The 23,893-nt window shown below is 39.7% G+C and overlaps 1 protein-coding gene across 1 annotated transcript in view; it reads right to left on the reverse strand.

The window, feature by feature from the left end:
* CMC1 (C-X9-C motif containing 1) overlaps positions 1-23,893 on the reverse strand; it is a 70,224-nt gene that overhangs the window by 13,064 nt on the left and 33,267 nt on the right. The gene's annotated exons all lie outside the window — the stretch shown is intronic.

A 23,893-nucleotide genomic window follows, 5' to 3' on the forward strand; every position in this document is an offset into this window, starting at 1 on the left:
TTTAAATGTCTGTCTGGTGATGTTCTCCTCCTAATACAGCATGGCAAGAAAATCCTCCAAATATTAATGATTAACCTGTTGAATTGGAGATAGTTCACCTCCCAATGACTTCATAAAAATCTGCTTCAATTATCATTGGTAAATGAAATAACCAAGCAATCATTAATTTTCTGATATAGCTGTAAAACTAATCTGAAAAGTTTTCAGAATAAATCACTTTAAAAATGTATTGTGTGTACCTTCTAAAAATGAAACCTACATCTACCTCTAAGTTGTGAAGAAATGTATTAAGGTTTATAACAACCAAAAAGAATGTACTTTTATGTAGAAATCCATTATTAAATTGAGTCTTCCTGACTAGTGATTTAAATCAAATCCACCCTGAGAGAACTTGTGGAGAAGGGGCCCACTTAGAGAGTTTCTCAGGGAGGAAAGTGGAAGAGAACAGATCCTGTCCCTTCAAAGAGGAAACTAGGGAGATGATGAAGGCTCTGTTGATGCAGGCAACGGCTCCAGAATTAAGACTATTTTGAGGGACAAGCAAAGAGTGAGCAAATGGGGGAAGTCCTGGAAGGAATCCCCTACTTCCTCTTCCCCTCCACTATCCTTCCAGATCTGGAGGAACACTGAAGCAAGGTGAATTCATCTAATTTCACCCCGGTCCGTGCCCTCTGGCAAGTAGCTGGGTGGCGATATTGCAGAGTCACTGCTTTGTTGGACCTGGGCTGCACAAAATACACAAGAATATAAGAAAAGATGCTTCTTGTAAGTAATCAGAAATATGTGACTTCCTGCCAAAAAGCGAGGATGGATATGCCTCAAAACTATGGGAAAGTTAGCCTCACAACATGTGGCAACACCAAATCAGAAACAGACCATCGTTAAATGTGATATAACTCCATTTCCAGTGTGATACCCTATCCTAGGCAAAGACACTTTTGAGACATATTGACTTTGGTAGCATTTGTTTGCTTGGTCATGCTAATTGAGTTACTAAAACCGTAACCAGCTCCAGTTTTACTGATATGTATCCAAAGATAACATCCCTGATTCACAAGTAGTGAAGCCATACAAGAATAATAAAAGGTATTTCCTCTTAAATATGACTCTCAGAAGTTCTCTGTCACAGGCACAAGGGCCATCTCTCATTTTCAACACCAACTTATCACCTCTCTCCATTTCAGACAAAGCTGATTTACCTCATTTTTATTGTTGTAAAGAAATTAAACCCAAATTAACTAAAGCTTTAGACACATTTCTCATGTATACCTCATTCTGATTCTCTCTCACATCTGTGCCCTTATCACACTGAGGAATATAATCTTGAATGCTAGGATAAATGTACTGTCCAATTTAATATCCTTCCTGATTCCCTTATTTCATTATTACATCTATTACACAACAGTTACTTCACTGAAACAAATCAGCATTTTAACTGATTATTAAAACATTTTGTTTCCCGTACAATTTTAAAAATAGATAACCTAGTACACCATTCTAGATGTCCTCAACGTAGTGATTTACTTTAGAGAGAATGAAAATATATTACAATACGGATAGTCATAGTCTATAGTTCAAGTACATTTATTTCAGAAGGGTAGGGACTGAACCACAAGGCTGAACCAGGATCCAAGTTGAGCCAGAAAGAAATGCATACAAAATCTGAATTTCTAGCCAAACTAGATGTGTGTGTGTGTGTGTGTTTTAGATACACATTCTATTTAGCTTTATAGAGTATCATTATTTTTAGTAACAAATTATAAAAGAAACTGAGCTATTATTTATGAGGTTTCTCAACACACTGTATTGCATTTCTGTGATAGACAGTTTGGTGTATGAAAGGGTTTGGACTGGTGTGACACTAAAAGGTAGGAGGAGATAAAGTACGTGCAACTATAATTTTACATTTTGAATTACATCAGTTTCTTCAGTGCTACATCAAAATGAAAGGCTGGCGTTACATATCGTTGCAGTATGTGTGGATACACTAAACAGTTCTGACACACAGTAAATACAATAACAAGTGAATACAAGTGAGTCTTAATAGTCCTCTTTGAATTATAAGCTTAAATTACTACCAATGGAGAAAAAAAAGCTCTCTGTGAACAGTTGACAAGTGGCATGTAACAGAATCACCTACCCACTGAATTATTTTTCTAAAGATGATTGATCTGTCAAGGTAATGTGAGAAAACGATCTTAAACACGTGAAAAAAGATTATGATGCTGAACATTTTTACATATAATAGATCATGGAAAATTAATACGATCGTGAGACCTTTTGGTCCCATCTCCACAAGCCTTTAAATATAATTTAATGCTGTTTAAAAGGAGTTCCAACTAAACTGATTACCAATGCTGTTAGACAACTGATGTAGGATCAAATTATGCTCTATGTTAAAAAAAAACCCAGTGCTATAGCCTAGCTCAGGATTCATATCAGAAAGTGGTTTGAATGGAACCACATTTAAACAAAATTTGAACATATTTCCTAAACTTTGAGCCCCAGTAAGTACAGGGTCTTTGTTTCTTGCTAGATGCAGAAAAATTCATACTAAAACACTCAGGGTGGAGGTGGATGGGTGTGTCTGTTATATAACACACAGACTTGAATTACAAACATTTATTCCATTTGTGGTCACATTCAGTGGGACAAATAAACAAAATATTAAAATATTTTATAAAGTTTTAATATGTATAAGTTTTTTAGTTTGATCACATACAAAAAAAATCCTCTGAACTTGCCCAAGTGCTCTCTACTAAGAGGAAGAACTGCCTGGACTTTGATTTAATGGGGCAGATCCATATCTGGTGTAAATTATCTTAGTTCCATTACACTAGATGAGGATCTGCCCAAAAATCTTTAAACCGGGCAAAGGTTGAATTTATGTGAGATTATCTTGCTGTCACAGGTATTTCTCTTCTTACTGAATAAACACGGCAGAGAATGCCAACTGCGCAGTAGGGAAAATAAGACAAAGTGTTTGTATTTTCTTTTCATTGTTTATCTGCCCTAAAAATTCAGGAGTGATGGATTTCCCCACGACTTTATATATAAAATGATGTTCTAATTTTGGTATGAATTTATTTTTAAAATGTTCACTTTGTATTAGGTTATGAAAGTTTCAGTTAAAGATATAAAATGAAAGGATTTTTAATAGGAAAAAAGTTGGTCAACCATCCTTTCCACCCAAAAGTAATTTTAAAATTAATCACGGAAGACTAGCATTCTCTGGCTTTAAATAGAGGCCACTCAGAAAGCTAAAAGTGAATTTGAGGGGAACAGTGTTGCTTTCTTCATTTTTAAAGTGTTCATGTTTGAATAATATTATGGATTGAAGAGCTACCCATGTACAAAGATGGTGAATACTAAGCTGATTACCTATTTTATAACTACAATTTATCACGTCTGGACAACAAGAAGCATGGAAATACTATGCCTATCTATAAATATGCAAAGAATAGCATTATTCTTAGTGTACGGGCGTTATCAACATTTACATTATGGGTGTGTGTGGAAAACTCATTATGTTGAAGATTCATGACAATCAACGTATTAAAATACCTTGCTAATAAAGTGTTACAATACTACTACTTTGCACTTACCTAGTACTTTGTATTGTCAAAGTGCTGTGCAAGCTAATTGATTTATTGCAATCAGCAATTACTGTACACCCACTTTTAATATCCATTCAATATATGTAGTATTACCCATTACCAAGGTCAATCGATCCTCAGCTCTGGCTGTAGTTTATTTAAAGTCTTTACAATTTTACTACTTATGAGCAAGTCCTATTGAGGTGTTATCTCACCATTTATATTTTCTCAACACTTATGATACTGCTATCACACTCTTAAAATAAAAAAAAGCCTGTATCATGATCCAGACCAGGTTTAATGTTCTCTCTCTCTTTTTTGGAAAATAAAATAAGAAATGACATATTTCTAAGATTTGAATCACTCTCTTAGCGCTATCAACACAGGAAAAACATCAAAGCAGCAATGGTGTTTATGAAAACAGCAGAATTTAGCTGATATTTAGAAGAGTATATAGCCAACGCTTTCAATCCTTTGTTTCTAAAATACATACAAGATATTAAAGTGATACAAAACTTTGTATATCAGTTATTTTATGACAGTTATGCTTTTAATTTTGTATTAAATTGTGATTTATTAGCTAGTTACTTTGAAGATTACTCAGTGTGCACAGAACGGATTTACTGGTGCATTTAATGAGCCAAGAGGGTAGTAGAATGAACATGAAAAGATTGTTTTTATATTGTAGTACATGAGCTATTTGATATTTCTAACACAGTACAAAAGAAAGCTTCTCTGTAGATTGATCATGGTTCAGTTAACATCACTGAATATCTAATACCTCCAACTCAATTAATTCTCACCTGATTAAAATCAGACTGATATTCAAACTAAATCATCTCTCCAGTCAAGTAGAAATCAATATTTGTGATTTTACTTTCAAATTACAACAAAAAATAAAATATATGCATCTCAGTATGCCAAGAGTGGCTTTCCTATTCTAGTCTACTATGGTAGGCACAACACAGCTGATTAAAGAATTATTCTAATTTGGGCACCAATATATATAAGAATAAGATTAATTTGAATACAGAAAGATGGAATGAAGTAATTAAATACATCTTATACAGGGCAAACAAAAATTACATAAAATAAACCCCGATTCTTTAAAATGAATCTCTCTGTTACCAGATCAAATATTTTATTTGCCTTCCAAATGTTCATCTGTTATAACACACTTATAATTATTTATAGAATGCTTTTCCTCCCAAAGTATCTCAAGCTATATACCAGCTTTACCAGACAACCACCACCAAACTGGGGGTGGCAGACAGGCAGACAATTAGATCATAACACGCTCCCTAGGAGTGGGAGAGGGGAAAACCAAGAATCCTTTTAAGGGGGGTTATTCACAATACCAAAGGCCATTTTTCCTATCCCAACAGTGCTCTCTCAGCATGGAATGGCAGCCACCTCTTGAAGTGGCAACACGATCAGTGGATCCAACAATAAGTTGGAGAAGGTCTATTATTCTCCAGTATGAAATGTTGAAAAGTGTCTCACAGTTGAAAGGGGAATACACACATAGAAAACTGATAGAGGGAAAATCAGGATTAAACTGCAGTGTGAAGAGGAAATATGCTGGAATCCTCTGAATTAGATTGCCTCTTCACATCCACAGTGTAGCAACTTCATGCATCAAAATTCAGGAACCAATCTGAAGCAGTTGAACTGCCAGGGACATAATGATGCCATATTGGATCAGACCAATGACCCATTTATTCCATTAACTTGTTTCCCTCAGCAGCTATTAACAGCTGCCTCAGAGGAAGATGCAAGAAATCCTGCAGTAGGCACCTATGGAATAACCACTCCTCAGGGGACATTTCTTCTTAATACTTACCTGGTAGAAGCTTGGCTTATGCCCTGATGCATGAAGCTTTCTCTCTTCCAAAACACTTGGGAAAACAACCTTAGGTGCTGTAAATTGGCATATCTCCACTAACATTAATAGAATGTCGATTTACATCAGTTGAGTATTCGGCCCTTGGCGATTTGGCGGTGATCTTTTAAATTCTTATCCATATCAACGTCAAATCCTTTTCTGAACCCTGCTAGGCTCTTGGCCTAAAAGATGTAGTCAAAGTTCTAGACTATCCTTGCCTGTATAATCATATTCACTTCCTCCCTGCCCGATTTTTGAAGTAGCTATACAATGGCAAAGAAGCCAGGAAAAGACAGCCCATATGGATCTGCAGAGGCAATACAGTCACAATATTTCAGGTGACTGATCAACTTTCTCATGTAATTGCATCTGTGAAGCCCCACCATACGGGATTAGCAGCAGTAGTAACTACCAGGATGACGGCTGAGAAGTTAACAAACTGAAGACTAAAGGACTGCCCTCTTGGAATGAGAATCCAATTTGGCTCTACATTGGAAATAACCGTGTTGAGTAAAGGAATAAACTGAACTCTAACGGTGCCCTTATGAATCTCAGAGACCAGCTACGGTCAGGGCTCTAATGTCCCTCTGGTAGCGTTACACTAGAAGCTCATAGCAGGGTTGGACAGAATCATATTTGGATTATTGGATAACCTCTGGGCTGGGACCGATTGTTATTGGCCTTTGAAGAAAAGCTCAAGAGGGAAGCAATCTCCTGAAATGGCTTGGTCATTTCCAAGTAAGAACTTAAAGCTCTTTTGACATGCCATTGATGCCATCTGCCCTCTCCAAGCATGCTAAGAGACTTTTGTTTCTTTGTCTTGTACTTTACAAGAGACATAAGACAACATGGCATCTCTTCTTTACTTCCCTATTTGCTTACAGCATCATCTAGAATGTCAGCATAGCTCTGGGAATAGGATCGGTTAATTTTTGCCTCCTCTGCTTACTGGCTTTATAGCTGCTGCGTACAATGAAACCCTACTTTAGTTTCTAAACATGCAAAGATCACAGTTCTTAAGTCATGTCTACACTTAAAATGCTACAGCTGTGGTTGCATCACTGTAGCGCTTCAGCATAATCACTCACTACAATGATGGGGGGTTCTCCCAAGAGGCTGGAACTAGGTCGAGGGAAGAATTCTTCCATCAACCTAGCGCTGTCTGCACCAGGGTTTAGGTTAGCAAACCTAAATTTCTTAGAAGTGTGGATTTTTCAGATCCCGGAAAGACACAGCTATGCTGATGTAAGTTTTCAGGGTAGACCAGCCCTGTGTTTGTTCCCCCCCTCCCCCAATAAAAAAGCACTAGGTTTTTAAAGAGATTTATTTTTTTAAAACAGTTTGGAGAATCCTCTTAGCCTGACTATTGGGAGTTCTTTAAATTTAACTATGATTTTAAAACTAGTTGCCTTTAGATAGACGTTACAATATAATGTGCATTCTATACAATGAACGAAAACTACAATCAGTGCTTAATTGTGACAGGGCTGAGCCTCAGCACCTCTAGGGTTGGCAGTTCGTAGCCCCGGCCCCTCTGGCTTGCTGCGTCAGTTATGAAAGTAAAAAATTGCCTGAGTCCCGGCACCTCTTTTGTTACAAATTAAGCACTAAGTACAACCTCCATAAAGCTTTTTTTTTTTTTTTTTTTTTTAAAAAGTCTGGGTAACAAAAAAACCAACATATTTGAAATAGAGACTTTACCACTCAACTACTCTTCTACTTCTCTTTTTACAAAAAGTTTGAGCAAATGTTAAACTTTTCAGGATAGGGCCTCATATGATTAGAGGCATGGAAAAACTTCCATAAGAAGAAAGGTTTAAAAGATCAGGACTATCTGAGAGTGTGTACAAAATAATTAATGGCACAGAGAAGGTAGATTGGGAATTTCTGTTCTCCCTGTCTCATAAGACAAAAACAGGGGGATAGTCAACAAAAGCAAAAGGCAGCAAATTTAAAACAGTGAAAGGAAACTTTTTCACACAATGCACATAGCCTGTGGAACTGACTGCCACAAAGTATCACTGAGGCCAATAATTAAACACACTCAATATTGGACATTTATATAGATAAAAAACTACAGTTAAAACATTAAGGATTTTAACACAAATTCTGGAAGTGTTTCATGGCACAGTACAGCCTCGGATTAATGGGGTTTAGAAAGAACCTTTTGGCAGGGGGAGGTTATTCCATAACTGTCTTATGCAGGATTACTTCCATCTTCCCCTGATTCAGCTAGTGCTGGCTGCTGCTGTCAGAGATTGGACAGTAACCTACATAGATTAAAGGTGTGTTCCAGTAGGGCAATTATAATGACCACTTTTAACTGTGTTGGTGCAGCACCTTGCACAATCGCAACTGATTAATTACTGCTGTAATATTAATAAATAATAATTCATGTTTATTTTTCATACATTACTTGCAAACTGTTTATTCTGTGTTTCATACCATCACAGTACACAGGTGCTGAAAAACATGAAAGATCTTAACTTTTTAAATAAATTCTCAAGAAAGAAAAGGAATAGCCCAGTTTCACCTGTGTTTAAAAAACCAAAATATTTAAAAGACATGATGTCATGAAAAGCAATCTGATTCAAAATCAAAATGTAAAATTGAACATGAGTGGAGGCAGGTGATTTACTAAACAACAACATAACTAGAATAAAATGATTTTTTAAAATGTTGTATCTTAAAAATATAACCAAAGTTTATTTTTTGACTACAGCTGATAGTTGAAGGGACATTTGGCAGAGACCTTTTAGCAGCAGTGATAGGTACATAACTGGTATATCTCAATAGCACTACAATTTCAATAGAATTTCAATTTAAACAGTTGCAAAAGAAAGAGTTGGGGCAGGAGAAATGATAAAGAGGGCAAGAAGCAAATAGTAAAGTGCATGTCAGGAGTTACCAAGCTCAACACTTGACCTGACCTGATTTCCCTTTATTCCATATGTGGGTTTTGCACAAAATAAGAACGCTATCACATATTGTTTTAAATAAAAAAAAAGTTGGTTCCAGCACCCCTACCTAGATGTGAAAATAAACCAAAAGAACAGTGTAAAAAGCAAACACACACCCCCTCCTCACAATGAAAAAGAAAGACTTGTTAAAGCTTTAATGCTCATTAATACGAGGAAGAAAGGCTTTTAAAAAATATTATGAAAAATATCTCGATGTTCTTTGAAGTGAACATACTCTCCTTTAATTTACTTTACACTTAGTTGATTGGGTTTTTGTCCTCTCTAGAATGCCTGCTATACAAATAGGTTTCTCAGGTCAAAATAGCTGTAAAAAGTGAGGAGGCTTTGTCAGGTTGCAAATATACAGTATGCAACAAATGTAGTCATCTTCAAGCCTATTAGTCCAAATTGCTTCAAACAAGTGTTACCTTTAAGAGTGCAGATTTAATTTAATTTTTCTCCCCACCCTATGCTAATAATCCTTGACATCAAATGTTACAATATCAGGCGCTGGAAGAGGCAGAACTGGAACAAATGCAAGTTCCCCCGTGGCTACTGCCCGTCAATGCCTGGTTCTATATAAGCAACCTACATCAGACTTGAGCAGCGCAACGTAGCCTCAGTGCTGATTTTCCCATCTCCTTTGGGAGAAGCTGTCCCACGCACAGAGGCATCTGAAAGCAAGTGTAATATAGTTGATAAAATACAACTACTTCATAGTGACTGACTCCTTAGCTGAACTCCCTGCCCAAAGAAAGTCAGTCTGTAAAAGCAGAGATCCACGGTAAGTAGCTACACTGGCAACAAGCCAGGAGTGCAGTCTAAAGAGAAAACCTCTTTCCACCACAAGGTGGAGATAAAGCAGACAATTTGTTGTTCTCCTGGAGAGGCAGTCACATACCAAAATTTGTACAGCTACAGCAGCTGTGGCTTAACACCGACTATTTCATCTTTGCTTAATCAAGTTACTGTACTTTCTGTGGAAGGACCTTTTCCATTCAAAATTAAATGGAACACTCAGAGAATATAATATTGTGTTTCTTTCTTGTCTGAATGAAGAACAAACCTTCCACATTTGGAGCCAGATCATGCCCTGTGTCCCTGCACAGGTGCAGGGGATGGCCTGGAGTGGGGAGTTGTGGCTGGCTGCAACCTGGCTTCCAGCCACCACGTACCCCCATGCAGGAACAGGGCACTCACAATCCTCCTTTTGCTCACAGGGTCACAAGCCATCCCAAAGTGCTGCATGAAAGAAGTAGGACCATAATTGCAGCCAGGGTTTCTCTACACTGGCACTTTACAGTGCTGCAACTTTCTTGCTCAGGGGTGTGAAAAAACGCCCCCCTGAGCAGAGCAAATTTCAGTGATGTAAAGCGCCAGTGTAGACAGTGCACCAACGCTGGTAGCTGTGCCCCTCGTGGAGGTGGGTTTTTTTAAGAGTGCTCAGAGAGCTCTCTCCCAACGCTATGCCGTGACTACACAAGCCACGTTAAAGTGCTGCCGCGGCAGCACTTTAACATTGCCAGTGAAGGCGTGCCCCCCAGACAGTCGACCAGGCTCTTTATGGAGGATGCGGAACCATCCTAGAGGCGCAAACTCCTCCTATCTATAGGGAAGCGATTGTGTCAGAGTAGCCCATGGACCTCCCCCTGAATTGTTATGGCTCCATCCCCAGTACAGGATGTGTAACGTTATTCTTAACATCTTACTTTAAACATATAGAGCCAAATATTTAAGACCAGTCTCCCATTTTACAAATGTACATGGTTGTGGGCTGGACTGCTTGTGAAGTAAGGTACTACTCAATCGAGTAAGAATGACAGACTCTGGATCATATATTTTAATGTTTCTTTTTCAGAAGCATTTTATGCTGTGCTTACATAGTGAAATTTGTCATAAAAAAAAGTATTTTGGGTCCTTGTTACAGCTGCCCTGTTGAGATAAAATATGCATTTATCTGTACAGGAAAAGAATAATGTATATGTTTGATTATGTAGGACAGTATAAGATTATGATTTCCTTAACTATTTATTTCCATCTTTTTAAATAGTTGGGCATTATACATTTGGTGATAGTTGAGTACACTATCACAGCTTAGCAACTGAACTGCTTTTGAACAAAGTACTTGTGGGTTAGGGATTTCTTAAGTGGTGGTTTTTTTTTTTTTAAATTATACTTCCTTCGTTCATTTACGTACACAAAACGAAGGTAAAATTTTTAAAATTTCAGATACATGGCTTGGAGGAGCAGTCAGCTTATTGAAAAAGAGTGAATAATATTGGTCGACTTAATAATGGTTGAAAGCCAACATCCAAATTGCCCCAGTAACTTTGAAATTGTTGTGAAAATATTTTTTTCGGCAAAAATGCACTATGAGCAAGAGTGATTAGTATTTTGTAAGGGTTATGGAAAATAGTGAGAATGTACTATATACAAGCAGTACATCACAAGTCTTTCAGACTCTGATTCAGGAAATGACTTTAGAGCACATGTTTAACTTTAAGCATGCGTTTGTCCCGCTGACATCAATTTGCTCAAGTACATTCCTGAATCGATGCCTGATTCCAAAGTGCTCACCTTTCCAAAATACTGCTCAGTCCTGCTTGTAATCAGTGCACTTGGCTCAGTTACCACCCGTTTTTTTCAAATATGGTTGCTAATGAGTTTTCAAGGAGATGTAACCAAATGCAATGTTCAAAGGGATAAGTTATTTTTGATCTAGAGTGTGACGACGACACATTAGACAAAAGCCAAAATTTCAAACCAGTGTAATGTTTGAGTTACTGGTCACTAAAACACCTTACATTTTATTTCAGACTTTTCAGAAACATTCTCCTTCAGCATAAATCTGGTTATTTTCAGCCAAAGCAATTTTCTAAGCCAAATCAACAAGGGGTTTATTAATGGAAGTTTGTAACCAACTTCACTACGGAGGAGTTACCACTGCCCTATAACAAGTTTAATAAGTAGACACTTGTGTAAAAATAGTGAGCAAGCCTGAGCTCATCTACTCAGTGACTCGATGAGGACCTGCCCTGGTCAGCAAGACCTCTGATGAAGGGGCAAATCCCCTTGGGGACCTAGCTGACAGGGTATAGGAGTTTCCTGCATCACTAGTCCCAGGGCCACAGTCTGGGTATGAACTGCCAGGTGGGGGTGGACAGCGGAGAGACAGAAGCAGGAAGAGGCAAGACTGCCACCACAAATCAAGGGTCTGCAGCCTAACAGCCCCTACTCAGGGCAGAGTTGCTGAGGGAAGTTGCTTGCTGTGACTAGTGGACAGACACAGACAACTGAGGCTGCGATACAGTGCCAAGGCTTATATGGAATACCACCACGCATTCGATCAATGGCGGCTTCTGTGGCATTAGTGCGCATAGTAACCAAACAGTGAGTACTAGACCAAAAGATTATCTGTATAGGGCTTTATTAATAAAACCTGGTTTTAACTTCACTACACAGGAGCTACCACTTCTCCAAAATAAATCCAGTTACTAGATGCGCAAATAAAAAAGTTATGTAAACTGAAACACTTAGACAAGCGGAGGAGTTGAAAACAAGCCTTTGGCCAAAAAAAAAAAAAAAAAAAACCAACCAACTTCGTAACTGTGAAAGAACCAGATTACAGAGAGACTGGAAATCTGTTTGTCAAATCATGGCACAGCGGACTCGGGTCTGATCTCACATCAATATAAAACCTGTGAAGTGCCACTGACTAATAGAAATACTCCTGATTTATACCAATAGAGGCAATAGCAGAATCAGGACCTACAGCTGCAACACCCTTAAAACCCCACATTAACACACAGTTACATCATCTGCATACAAACACGTTCAGAGTTTGGAAGGAGACAAGTGCTTGCATATCTATTGCGAGTGCACCTATAGGACCTGTTTTAAACGTTGGATTCCGGTAGGTTTTTGAAAGCTTTATTTGAAGGGTGTTTTTTTCCCCAAAGCTTTTAATTTGAATGACAGAAATAGTTTTTAAAAGTAATATACCGCAAAAGGAATACCTATCTTTTCATAAGAGTAATGAGACAGGAAGAGCTAAAGCTGTTTGCATTAAAAAAAAATAATAATATTTAAACACCCAATTGTACTTTAAAAAAATGTAACTGAAATATTATCTGTGCATCCCATTAGAAAACTACGAGCAAAACCTGCATGTTTATAATTTAGACAAAGATGATATAGCTTTGTTTTAGAAGAGCATTCTGGTCATGTCTCTTTCCACAACACAAACATTCTACACCAGACAAAAATGAGATAGGACTGCTCAACTCCGACGAATTGCTCTCCCAGCAGTTTGGTAATGAAAAGTCAGTCATAATGATAGGTTTCAGAGTAGCAGCCGTGTTAGTCTGTATTCGCAAAAAGAAAAGGAGGACTTGTGGCACCTTAGAGACTAACCAATTTATCTGAGCATAAGCTTTCATGAGCTACAGATCACTTCATCGGATGCATAAAGTGGAAAGTACAGTGAGGAGATTTTATATATACACACAGACCATGAAAAAATATACATTGTAAGGAGAGTGATCACTTAAGATGAGCTATTACCAGCAGGAGAGTGGGGTGGGAGGAGAGAAAACCTTTTGAAGTGATAATTAAGGTGGGCCATTTCCATAATGATGTCCATACTGCAATAAAACTTCAAAAATGAATGCAAGTTCCATCACAGTTTTAACACTGTTCGCTGGCTTCTATGAGGCAAGATTCACAGAAAGTTCTCCACATAAATGACCTCACTCTGAAACCACAAGATATTGTTAGTTCACTACAGATTTATCTGAGACTTAATTTTTGGTAGACTGTAGCTGGGAGTTGATATCTGGGTGTCAGAAAGATGAAGATGAGAAGCAAATATGGAGGGAAGGGAGAATGACCCAAAACAGAAATAAAAGACATGGGTGAAAGGGGTTGTTGAGCAACAAGATCATGAACTTGTGGAAAGCAGAGAGTCTTTAATTCTCAGAGTCAGTGGGAGCTGAGGGTACTCAGATCTTTGCAGGATGAGAGAGAGCGAGCAATATCTAACGGACAGGACACTAGACAGGAGACACAAGAGACCACAATTCTCCTCTGCCACTGACCCATCGATTGGCCATGATCAAGTCATTTCAACTGTGACTCTGTTTCCCCTCCCACCCTTTGCCCATCTTGTCTATTTAGATAAGCCCTCTTGCGATGTGAGCTCCAAACACAGTTGAAGCATTTTCATAGATTCACAAATAAATAATAGCTAGGCCCCATTAGAGGTTGAAAACAGAGCATTATTCTGAACTCGTTTACAGTTGGATAATATGGAGTAACTCCACTGATTTAAGTATAATTACCGTGGATGTGCTCCCCCCTGGAAATGAATTCAGAATCTAGCACAAAGTCTTTACTTAACTGCTTCCAGGCTCTGAACCAGGTGAACTATTATTTATTAAAAAAACAAAAACAGAACACCCTCTTCACTAGGTAGGTATTTCAAGGATCTCTGATACCTTTCCTTTCAAAAATCAAAACCTAACATGTGTTGTATTAACATAAAACCCCTAGAGGGCAACTAAGCTTCAATTTCAACCATCTTAAATATTCAGCTGCTTAACTAGTTTACAGATTATGTAAACTATTTCCTTCAATCTTCTATTTTTTCATTTAAAAGAAGTGAGCCCTTTTCATGCTCAAATCACATTACAGCTGCCCATTTAATATAGATTGTCTCTGGATGGGCAGTAGTGATTAAAGTTCTCAATTTAACAAAGCTCAAATGCGGAACAAACTCCTTTCAACTGCAACAGTGAGCCACAATATCAAGGACCTCATTTGAACAAAAACTCACAAGAATCATAGATTCATAGATTTTAAGGTCAGAAGGGGCCATTATGATCGTCTAGTCTGACCTCCTGCACAACGCAGGCCACAGAATCTCACCCACCAACTCCTGTAACAAACCCCTAACTTATGTCTGAGCTTTTGAAGTCCTCAAATCGTGGTTTAAAGACTTCAAGGTGCAGAGAATCCTCCAGCAAGTGACCCGTGCCCCACGCTGCAGAGGAAGGCAAAAAAACCCCATGATCTCTGCCAATCTGCCCTGGAGGAAAATTCCTTCCCCAAATATGGCAATCAGCTAAACCCTGAGCACGTGGGCAAAAGAAGACTGAAGTCATATTGGCATCATTTCTTTAATATAAAGGTTTCCACAATATGAGACTATTATTCAGCTCAGAATATTCTGTGCTTCTGTTGTGGGTTTTTTTAAAGGCAATAGCGGGGTGAAAATATATTTGCCTGAGACTGTGACAAGCGTGAATTTGGGTCTATAATGATGGGTTTGCCTTGGAATGAGATACAGTTGAGCAGAACAGATGGAGGACATGCTGGGATATTTGTCTGGCCCTACTTGCACACTACCCATGGTTTAAGTTTTATATAGCAAGTATTTTATGAGCCCTGAAAGGGAAGAGAGGGCAGCAGGAAATTAAAATAAAAATCTAGAAAAAATAGATTAATCTCTTCTTTAGACTGTCTTAGATGACATATAAAATGTAATTGTAGCAATGTTGGTCCCAGGATGAGCCACGTAAGGTGGGTGACGTAATATATTTTATTGGACCAACTTCTGTTGGTGATAGAGACAGAGCTCTTCTTCAGGTCTGGTGAAGGTATTCAGGTGATGTACTGAGGGCTAGCCACACAGTGAACTCAATCTAGTCCCATCATTAAAGGTGAACTGAAACACTTGGGGGAAATAATTCTAAAGATCTGGGATCATGAAGAGTCAGATTCCGATACACTCACTTTGTAGAGTTCAGTTTCTGTTACTGACTAGGGAGCGGAGCATTCTCCTGAGGTTGGTGAGTGGTGAATTCTTTCTGTGCACATGCGAACTCCAATGAATCCTCCTACCGTCTTCATGAACAGTCTCTGAAGCACTGTCCCCACTTTTCACCAGACCTTGCTGCACAAGGGAGAAGCACGCCAGAAGGGGACATGTCTTCCCAATCCATCTTGCAAGGAATCTGCTGACATGTTAATGTAGCTGGAAGATGATAACATTTCGCTGGAGCCACCTTTCACACAGTGGAAGATCCTTGAAGTGGGAAGAAAAAGGCAGCTCACTGAGGAGTCTACAGCAGATGTCCCCAGAGCTCAAGGGCCCCTCTGTGGATTTTGTAGAGCTACTAGGGGTCCTAGAATCTTTGATGCGGAAGAGACGGGAGGGCAAAACCTCCTCCACCCTATCTGGCTCCCATTACCATAATATCACAGCACGTCACCATCTTTTTAATGTAGTTATCCTCAAAACACTGTGTGATGTAGGGAAGTACTATTATTCCCATTTTACAGATGGGGAACCAAGGCACAGAGAGACTAAGTTACTTGCCAGCAGTCACACAGGAAGTCTGTGCCAGAGCAGAAAACTGAACATGGGTCTCCTGAGTCCCACACTAGTGCCATAACCACCAGACCATACTTCCTCAGAACAGTCTAAGAAAAGCCAAAAAAGGGAGCTCTGGATCATACCCTTAACAAGGTTATCACACTGAAATTGGAGGAGAGAGAAGAAGGTGCTATGAGCTTTACAAAACTTCATGACCATCTATTATTGCCAAATCAGTAATTAATTAAAAAAATCCTCATTACATTCTGCACTATCAGTGCAGGTTTTAAAGACCTTGAGAGCAAGAGGACTAGACAGTTTAGAGTATTGTTTCTGCCATGCAGACCATTTGTGCTGTATAAATCACCCTACAGAAATAATTAAAATCAAATGCCCATTTAATGGCTTATGTGAAAAACTGATGAAACAGTCCAATTTCTAATGGAGAGCTGCCCACATCACCAAAATCACTATATACAATTAAAAGAATAAATGTAGAGGATAAAGAATTGGTGAAAATACAAACTGAACTCTTTCTAACCCCTAGAGGTGATCCCTTGAGGTCAGAATTGAGGTACATTGGTGGGACAACCTAGGAACATTTGCATTTCAGTTTCCAAAGGTTAACCTCTTGTCAATAAACAGAAGACTTCATTTTCTAGTGCTGACAATCTGGCAACTTTCATCAGTGAAAAAAAAACAGAAAAAAAACAACACCATCAATCTTTGCATTTCCATGTTTCCCTACTCAGGACAATAAAAATCTTCCACTTTTTGTCACCAGTGACACTAGTGGAATAGTCCAATTAGAGCCTTGATTAATTTAAGTACGTGAGTAGCTGCAATGAAGTGAATGGAACTACTCATGTGCTTAAAGTTCAGAACGTGCTTAAGTACTATCTCAAATAAATATGTGCTTAAGTACATCCCTAAGAACTTTCCTGAATTGGGGCCTAAATGAAGAAGGGCAAAACAGCAGGGAAGGTTAGGGTTATTATTAATCTGCTGAGAGAGAGGGACAAACAATTAAACTATCCCCACTAAGTAACATCTTCTAGTGATGCCATAAGAATTCCTTCTGAGTTGTAGTGTCCATGCTTGATCTCAGCCCCGTAGTGAATGTTTCTGGAAAGTGTAAGCAAAAACAGTTCAGCCATTTTGAGTTTCGTGAATATTTGGGGGAGAGAAACATCACACTTTATCCATATGTTCCAAAACTCTTGCATTCCCTTAACTACAGCATAGCTGAAGAAAAACATCAAAATCGATTTGTATTAAAGTCCCCACTGAGGAAGGAAAAACAATTCAAGATTTGAGAAAAATCTGTTCAAGTCGTTTTCAGTGTTTAAAATTAGCATTTTTCTGCATGTCTGCTGGAATTTTATATTCCCCCGCCTCCCCGACATGTTTAACCAACAGTGGTTGACAAAGCTGAGAGGAGCAGATTAGGACACTTACGCTAAGGACTCCTTCAGTCAATGCCTGCATTAAGGACACCATATTTTAAAGGTCACTGATAAAACGATTTAATGGAGTTGAAGCATCTTCACAATGATTTGGAGTGGGGAGCACAGGCCACTGGCTGCGTTGAGGTGAAAGATCACCCTGAAGCCCCCCCATCTTCCACAGTACAAGGACTTGGCAGTGAGGCTGTACCTAACCCTGACACAGTGCAAGGGCTGGGCCTACCCCAAAAACACCCTGGGGCCCTGTCCCTCTGCGCCACGTGTGGATGGGCAGGCTCAGCCCAGCAGGATCCAAGTGTGGAGGGGCTTAATGAGGGGGGATCCAGGCATGGGATGACCGGTTTCTGTGTGGGGTAATCTGGGTGCGGGAGGCTCAGTGGGAGATTTGGATGCACAGGGACTCATTGCAGGGGGATCTGGGTGCGGGGCAATGGGACTCTGCAGGGGATCCAGGTGAAGGTGGGGGGGATGGGACTCGATGGGTGGAAGGTCTGAGTGTGGAAGTTTCAGTGGGGGGTCCGGGTGCTCGGGGAGTGGGCTTGATGGGAAGGAGGTCCAGGTGCAGCTCGCTAGGACTCAATGGGGTGGGGTTCTGGATGTGGGGGGGGCTCATTGGCAGGATCCAGGTGTAGAGGTAGGGTGAGGGTTTAATGGGCCTGCTTAATGGGGAAGCCCCAGCTGCTGCCAAGGGGACACTGCATGCTGGGCTCCCACTTCCCCCGTGATTCTCCTATCCCCTTTTCTTCCGCCTCCCCACACCCCCCTCCTCCTGCCCTATTCCACCCATCTTCCTTCCCCAACCCCCTCACTCTCCTTCCCTCATTTCCCCCACACACCCCTTACCCGGTAGGGTTGCCAACCCTCCAAAATTGGCCTCGAGTCTCCAGGGATGAAAGATGATGTCAGATGATTAAATCTGCACGAATACTTCCAACCAGAATGGGCAGCCCTATTACCCAGCCCCACCATGGACACTCGGTTGCACAGAAAACAGGAAGGCTCCCAGCGCACAGAAGGGGAACACGACTGGCACCCAGGAGGTGGCGTTTAGTTGCAGAGTCGGTGGAGCTGAAATGCAGCCTCCTTCAGCTAGACAGCTCTACATTTGCAGAAATGATGGGGGGCAGTGGCACACAACCCCGTGTGCCCCCCCATGCCTTGCCTCTGTTTGGGGGGCCATTCCCCCCCAAACTGCATCCATGGTCACCCCCCAGCCCCATGCAACTTCCCTGCCGTTTTCTGCAGGGAAGCACAAGAATTCTGCGGGGGTTGGGGGTGGGGTGTTTTCTGCAGGCATGCAGTCACGCAATTTTACTCCTGGGGGAATTCTGGGGATCTAAATGAAATACCTGGTCATTGTCATCATCCCCCCACACCAAGATGAATGGAAAGGAGACTATCACAAAAGTTTATGTATGTTAGCAAGGATTGTTGTAAAAATTTTAGCAAAGAGAAGGAAGAAATGAAGGAGGAAACCAGAACTGCCAAGGGATAGCAAAGATTAACTGGAGGGCGGGGGGAGGGGGGAGAGGAAAAGTAGTTTTCATTGCTGCCCTTACCAATTATTTTGACTAGAGTTCAGATTCACTGCATAAAACTACTACCCCAAAGCCTGAAAAAAGTAACTGACTGAAGTCTAATATTTGAGTTGCAGGCTGAGAATCCAAATATCCTGTTAAAACTTTTGTATTTTAAAGTCACGGTCATATGCCTCTCATAACTAATAGTGGGGAATGAGCGCTAACACCACCAGCAGCCATCGTATAAAAATAAATGAACAATTTCTTACGTTTTTACAGACTGTCCCAAACTTTTCCTTTAAATTTTTGCTTTTACTTCAGACCATTATTGGGAACCCTCCAAGTGCACAGGAGTGTTTAAAAAGTATTCTATGGACTTATTTTCACACCATAGCTGCTTCGTATTCCTCTCCTCCCCCCCCCCCCCACCCCTCAAGAAATATTGACTTTTTTATTGAAAATAAAACATCTGTTCATTCTTTTGATAAAAAAAGTATTTTTCAAAGAAGAGCCCCTTCAGTTGCAGCAGTAGAGTATAACAGGGATTTGCCAATATTTGCAAATTTGGTGGAGTTGTTCTAACTCATAAGGACATTACTCTCAATACAGGAAATTGTTGCCTGTTAAAACATGCTGCAGAGCACTTAAGTCTATTTAACACTGCAATCCAGATATTAGACATATACAAACTCTGCTCCCACAGAAATCAACGGCACAGTGCACAATTAGGACAATCCTGAGCACTTCTGAAAGTTCTACCTGTTGTCTTTAACTGTTCGTCACTGTGAAATATTCATCCACCAATTTTAACTGTAAGATTAATACACTACTAACATAGTATGTAGACTATGAATTACATGTAATAAAAGTCTATATGCAAAAAACTCCAAAGTTGTATCGTTTGCACAGAATTATTTTCTTCTTGCAGTAGATGACGACAAAAATTCGGCATCAACACAGATCAGCATAAAGAAGTCCACGAGTAATGTAAGTACAAGCTAAAGAAGTGTGTCAATATCAACAAGGAGTAGAGGCTAGTAATCCTCCCCAAATAAACTAAGATCCCAATTTAGCAAAGTATTTAAGCACATAACTGAATTTAAGGATGTGAGTAACTGATTTAATATCACAATGGGTCCGCTCGCATGCTTAAAGTTCGGGACATGCTTAAGCATCTTGCTGAATCAGAGACAAACAGAACTGCTTCCTGTTAAAATGGCTTCATTTGAGTGAGAAAATGACTCTTCTCTCTATATACTCTCTGATTGTTATCCAGGTTAGATGTTGCTGGGCTCTTCCTTTATCTCCCCAAAATCTCTCTCTTCCTCCCTATTCCTACTACCAAACCTCAGGTTCTTGCCTTAGGGCTTGTCTACATTACCCGCTGGATCGACGGGCAGTGATTGATCCAGCAGAGGTCAATTTATTGGGTCTAGTCTAGATGCGATAAATTGACCGCCATGCGCTCTCCCGTCGACTCCGGTACTCCACTGGAGCGAGAGCCACAGGCGGAGTTGACGAGGGAGCATCAGCAGTCAACTTACTGCAGTGAAGACACCACATTAAGTAGATCTAAGTATGCTGACTTCAGTTACATTATTCACATAGCTGAAGTTGTGTAACTTAGATCGATCCCTCCCACCCCAGTGTAGACCAGGCCTTAGTCATCTCTCATCTCAACCCCTGCAACCGCCTCCTCTTATGGCTAACCTGATTTTTGCAACATTCCCTTCAAATCTAACTACTACATAAATATTATCTTCCATGCTCCCCATTCCAATATTGTAATAGCTCACCCTCACAGCCCAACTTCTGCCTGACCAACTTCCCCCACTCTGCCAACTTGGCAGTCCCTGGCCACTTTTCACCCAGAACGACTCCACACCTTCCCCAGCTGGTGGTATCCATCCTGATCCTGTGTACCACCTAGCCTTGCACTCCTCCAGATCCTTCTACTTTTGGCGAGTCTTCTGATCTTAATTTTAAAAAATTAAAATATTCTTTATAAAAAATTAACTAATCAGATGTTTATGCATCTGCATCATAAAGCTCCCATGGATCTTGTACTCCTGTAACCTTTGTCCTCTCTATACTCCCCCTCCTTGATTAACCATCATACCTGTGAGTAAGACTGTACACTCTTTGGGCCAGAGACCTGTCTTTTTATTTTTCTTAAAAGTGCCATATACATCTACTGTACCATATGAACAATAACTACAATAATGATGATTATAAATGTATTCAGAGGTTTTACAAATGGGAGTATAATGGGCTTTTAGTCAATAATATAGAACACTTTTTTTAATAAGCCATTAAGTTTTGTAGCTATCTTGTTACCAAGGGCTCCATTAAGTACTATGTCAAGAAGGACAAGCACTTTGGGACAAAGGGCGGATGGCCTTACCCTTCAATGGTCTCAATTAGATGGCACAAAATTCAGTATTTCTGTCCCGCAGGAAATTCCAGTATTTTGTATTTACACTCTTAAATGAAACAAAAAGTTGAAATGTCAAAATTTTGATGGGACAAATTCTGAAAATTGTCAATTTAGAAACACTGAAACATTTCAACATTTTCAACAGAAACAAAACAATCTGACATTCCTGGAATAAAAATGTTTCACTTCAGTTTGCTGAACTGAACTGCATTTCCCTGTTGCCTGATGGGAGTTGTAATTCTGACCCTCATTCTCTCTCTATGGGCCAGGCTCCCTGGCTGGATTACATTTCCCATAATGTACCCAGGGCCGTGTAATGACGCACAACACAAAGGAATGCAGTTTTATGGTTTTTTGAACTGATTCAAAACCAAGCATTTCACGGCAGTTCAGGACAGGAAATATTCCAATTTCGGTTGACCAGACCTGAAATGAAATATTTCATTTTCCTGGTGGTGGTGGTTTGAAAATTTTCTACAAAAATCAAAATTTAAGTTTGAGATAACTGGATTTTCCACAGGAAAATCATTCCTGAAGAAAATTCCCAACCAATTCTAGTCCCAATCTTTTCTTTCACCTAGTCAATCCCAGAGGTAACGCTGGGCAATTACTTAAATGCCCCAAAGGCTGTGTAATATGGCATTCCGCAGAGTTCTGTTGGGTCGTCATCCTGTTAAATGAGGTGAGCTGAAGGGGAAAGAGTGGGGACAGTTCAAACTAATATACTATCAGTAAGTGAATGACACACAGCTTAATTCTTTTTCATCTGACCTGAATGGTGGAGTCTCTTTGCGGTGCATGTGTGTGTGTGTAGTGGAGACTGGGACTTGAATAAGAGCAAGTTACAGCCACGGCTCAGTCTACATGAAAGTGAGATCTATTTATCTATCTAGGCTCTGATATGGCTCCATTGCTGTGGTAGCTGATGCTGGTTGGGAGGAAGAAACATCTGAAAAGTGTGGTAATGGTGAAGCAGCTTCCCATTGTTATTGAGGATTTAGCCCACCTTTTGTAAGGGAAGTTGCACAATCAAGTTGATGCTTCTGGGTACCCAAGAATTCCAGGATTTTCAGGTAAAAGCTGTGGATGGAAGCATCCTTTTTATTTCTAGTCTGACTTTGGGTGCATTATATCTGCTTTATGAGATCAACTAGTTGAAAGCTTTTCTGCTATTGGTTTGCAGTTTTGACTACACAATGAGAATCACTTAACCAATGGCTCTTTTAATCAAAAGCATAGTCAATTTTCCACTGTTGAACTTAATCATTTCCACAGCAGACACATTGACTTCAACAGTAGAAAAATAACCTATTTCCAGTGTGAAAGTAACCCCAGGGTAATATTAATAATGTATACAGTATGTAAATATTTATGCAGATAGATAAGGAATATAGCATGACCTCTTGAAATTTTAGGTTTACTTACACGAACTGCATTAGTACCAACTGCATTATTCCTGAATGTAGAGTGAAAGGGGGGGAATTACTGTTTAAGTTGCCAAGGAACAGTTTTAAATGGTTAAGCAGATGCAGTTAAGATAGCTGTGGAAGTCATATGTTGCATTTCCACAGTACTGTAGCAAGCACTTGTTAACAATATGCATTACCATGTGCAGCTATTCCATAGTAACACATTATTCCAATGTTATTTTCAGAGTAGCTATATGTGACATACGCTTCATATGTCAGAGTATCTGTAGATTTCTATTTCCACCAATGTAAGGTGTATTATTAATTACCCTGAAAGAAACCCAAGCATGTACTCACAAATAAGTGGTAAGAGTGACAGACAAGTGACTACCCGCAATATAAACAAGAGCTGAATCAAGTACTAAATTTCTGGGAAGGGAAACTATGAGGAATTAGCCAACACTGTATATAAGCTACCTCATTATGCTTCTTTAAATCTCTCCTTAAAACTTTCCTTTGCTGTGATGCCTAAATAAACCTGACAGAGGTTAGGCCACTGGAGTGCTGAAACCAGACCACTTCCTATTATGCTGACCAACAGTGTTTCATTGCTACTTTGTAGTCCCTTGTCTATCTATAGATAGCTGAGATCTTGTCTTACATTTAGATTATAAATTCTTTGTTGTATAGGTGTATAGTACCTATAGCAATGGGATTCTGGTCCATGACTAGGGCTCCTAGGCGCTACGGTAATACAAATAAAAAATAATAAGGAAAAAAAAAAACACACTATGGAACAGATCCTCCAGCAGCTGTGCATCACTCCACCACTGCGCAAAGCTGTCCTAAAATTGACTTAATTGGCCACAAGACCATTCCTTTGCATAAACCAGTGGTTTTCAACCTTTTTTCGTTTGCAGACCCCTATAAAATTTCACATAGAGGTGCAGACCCCGCTGTGAGATGGGAGGATCCCAGAGTCCAGGCTCCAATCCACGCCTGAAAGTCTACACAGCAATGAAATAGCCCCGCAGTTTGAGCCGGCTGGCACATGTCTAGTTGCTGTTTAGACTTACCCTAAGTGACAGAGGATGGTAACATTGTCAACAACAATGGACAAATAAGGGAAGGGAAGTGATTTGGGGGAAACAAACTCAACACAGTGAAAGCTAAGGACCGTATAAAATAGTGGTGATCTATCCAAGTGATGACAGAAAGACAGTAGGAATTGAGAGACTGGACAGA

Source organism: Lepidochelys olivacea (assembly GCF_965140295.1).
Source record: "Lepidochelys olivacea isolate rLepOli2 genome assembly, chromosome: 2".
NCBI lineage: Eukaryota > Metazoa > Chordata > Testudines > Cheloniidae > Lepidochelys > Lepidochelys olivacea.